Source organism: Vigna radiata, unplaced genomic scaffold (genome assembly GCF_000741045.1).
Source record: "Vigna radiata var. radiata cultivar VC1973A unplaced genomic scaffold, Vradiata_ver6 scaffold_131, whole genome shotgun sequence".
Lineage (NCBI taxonomy): Eukaryota > Viridiplantae > Streptophyta > Magnoliopsida > Fabales > Fabaceae > Vigna > Vigna radiata.
Genome location: NW_014543258.1, coordinates 876,533 through 879,690, shown reverse-complemented (window position 1 = coordinate 879,690; position 3,158 = coordinate 876,533).

Genomic DNA, 3,158 nt, shown 5'->3' with positions numbered 1-3,158 from the left:
GAATTGTATAATTGTTTGAGACCTAGCTCACCCTTGCACTTGTATGTTGTGTGCGTTTGCTTTCCCCCTTTGCGATGATCATCCAATCCTTTGGATGTGAGCAGTAGGTGATGATGTACCTCTGGAGCAGGCATTGGAGACCGAGGAAGATCCAGCACCTAGTGCTTAGGCGATCATGTTGTTTTATTGTTTTAGCTTATCATATTTTGCAAAACCTTGGACCTTTGTACTTTAATTACTTGTCGTTTTAATTTCCCCTCTATTTTGGATGACTGTAATTTATACTTATACAGTTATTTTCTACTCCTAACTGCTTTCTATTATTATAATATGTTGCATTCCATTTGGTATGAATTATACACACATATTTTGGGATGTTACATTTGTGGTATCAGAGCAGTTTTTATCCCTAGAGAACCTGTAGGTTAGGTGCATCCCTTGCTTGTGCTTGTGTACTCTTAAGCGTACAAAAGCATTCATTCTAATTTCTCTGAGTAAGACTAATTGTTTTACTCTCTGATCATAAACAAAATATGGCGCAATGGTTTATCCTTAGGATGACCTGTGTGTTACAGGTTTGTCGTGTTTTTTCCTGTGGAATGTTGAGTCTAAATGGTATGTTCTACCATTTATTCCAAGTTTATATAGTAAAATTTCGTATCTAACTGAAAGTTTTGAGAACAGAAAATGTCTCGATAGAAGGAATGAGGGTGCACACTCATGANTTTTACCAGAGATGATTTTCCTTTCTTAATTCTGAAGGTTTGGGGTAAGAAAGGGTTAGATTTTCAGTGTTGTTTCCTGTAATNATTTCTGTCTTGTTCTTGCCTTTATAGTAGTGTGTTGTGCTCTATAATAGTGGAGGAATGCAGATTCAAGGACAACTTGACCTGTATATCTTCTTTAGGATTGGTTTAAGCCTTTGAGACAAATTCTTGCCTCGAAGATAAGGAGTTGGAAGACCATAATTTAGGTTTCAAAGGATGGGTGAAGGCATAATGGAGTTTAGAAGGAATGTTTGGGTGAAGAAGTTTTCAAGAACAGAGTCAGCAGATCGANTATCGTGCATTCCANGAGAAGAGTTGNATTCAAAGGCTAGAATAAGAGAAGATTTGGGCAAGTATTGGTATAACAAGATTTGAGAAATCAGTTTGGTTTAGTATATCAGTAACGTCAGAGGTCAGAAGAAAAGGAAGTGTTGGTGAGCAACGGAGTGGCTTTGGGTGAGATGGGTAACATGGATCGGTGTATCAACGATGGTTAAAATCTGAATAAGAGAAATTGTGGATGGTTTGAAGTTTAAGTTAGGAGAGGGATAAGAATTCCGAAGTGGATATNGTATAGCCAAGTTTAGAAGAATGTTTCAAGATTAGCGAGTTGCATAGAAGGAATGTTTGATCTCGNGTNGAGGTGAAAGACTTCAATCACCGAAGGAAGAGGCACATCGGAAAGGTTTGGTTATTGGCTAAGAGGAAAGATTTCTAGTATTAAAGGAAGGGGCATATCAGGATGTCAGTTTGGTAAGTNAATGTGAGAAATAGAGAAGTAAGAGCACGATGGATGAGGAACAAAAGCAGAAAGGCCTTAGGACAAATGACAAAGGATGGTTACAGTATGAGTTGTTGGAGATGGTATCGGGGAATGATCAGATAATCCGGGTTGATCGAGACTATCAGAGTTTCAAANNGGCATGTTGTGTTATAATNAGTTTTCTTCGGGTGTGATTTTATGGTGATGTTCAGGGATCTNTTGAGTTTGATCAAGAGAGAAGTGGATATTGGAAGTTGAGTTACAGAAGGCAGTAAGTGGGTAAGTTCAGATAAGGTCAGAGGATTGGTGTTGCTGGTTATGGGTATCTTGAGGTTCAGGGGATCAAAGATAGAGTTTGTATTTCTAAAGATTATGATTTGAAGAGGGCAATTCTTGAAGAAGAAGATTTTAAGTTAATTTGGCCGAATGAGTGCAGCAGGTACAATTGAGCGAAGGATAGAAGCAAGTGTTATGGGAATTCAAGATGTATGATGAACGCAAGTGAAGAAGCTATGATGTTGTCTTACTTAAGTCTGAGGTGTGATTACAGGAGAGGTTTAACTGTTTTCTTTTTTTTTTTTAATTGTTTCAGATAGTCATGGCCTTCAAAAGAAGTACTGTGTTTTGAGAAGGGGAAGCATGGTATTACATTAGAAGTGTGTCAAGTTATAAAAGAGAAGACAAAGGGTGGTAAGAGTCAGAATATGTTAGCAAGGATACAGGGAGAAGAGAAGATAGATCTTCATGGTGTAATAGTTCTGGTTGGTGTTCTGCAACAATTATGAGATTTTTATAACTTGGAGAGGTGGTGTTCACTATGGAATGGTGTTAGTAATCTAGTTAGGGGTGGTTTCTTTTAAGTTGTGTAATGCAAGAGGAAGATGGAAGTTGAGTTAAAGTAATGATGTTTGGACTCGATGTAGTCATAGGGAGAACTATAAGGTTAAAGAATCTCATAAGAGAATTAAAGGACAATTTCGAACAGTCTAGTATAAGTCTTGGCAATCAAAAGTGATTTCGAGCATGGTCGTTTTGTGGAATAGAAAAGCGGAGTTGAGGAAAATGAAATGACAAGGTTATCATGGAAGAAAAGAGTTATCGGGGTTTTTCCAAAGTCATGGAAGTTTTGAAGAAGGTTCTTCCAGGGTGATTATCTTCGGTTTGTAAATTGTCATGAAGGAAATGAATCGAGATAAGTTTCAAGTTGTAAGGTCAATTTTGAGATGAGCAAGCGTTGGTTGTGAGTGGAAATTGAAAGAAGATTCAAGTTTTAGCTTAGTAAGAATTGATTAAGAGACGGTTGAAGAGTCTGAAGACTGAAGTCTAAAGTGAAGAGGTAAAGAGATTTCACTAGTATAGTTGAAATACTATAACTATTGAGTTTCTCAAAATGGTTGAGAAAGCGCAGTTTGGACAATCCTAGTTTGAGATGTATCATAAGTTGGATTGATATTGATCAAGCTAGTGATCTCAAGTCGAAGAGGTTACAGATCTAAGTATGATTGCAGGCTAGTGGATCAAGAAATGTATATGGTTCAGGTCAGTGAGATAACGAAGTGAAGCTAAATTACTCAAATTGGTTTTGACGTTGCAAAGGAGAAAAGTTTTACTTTGGTAATGAGATAATG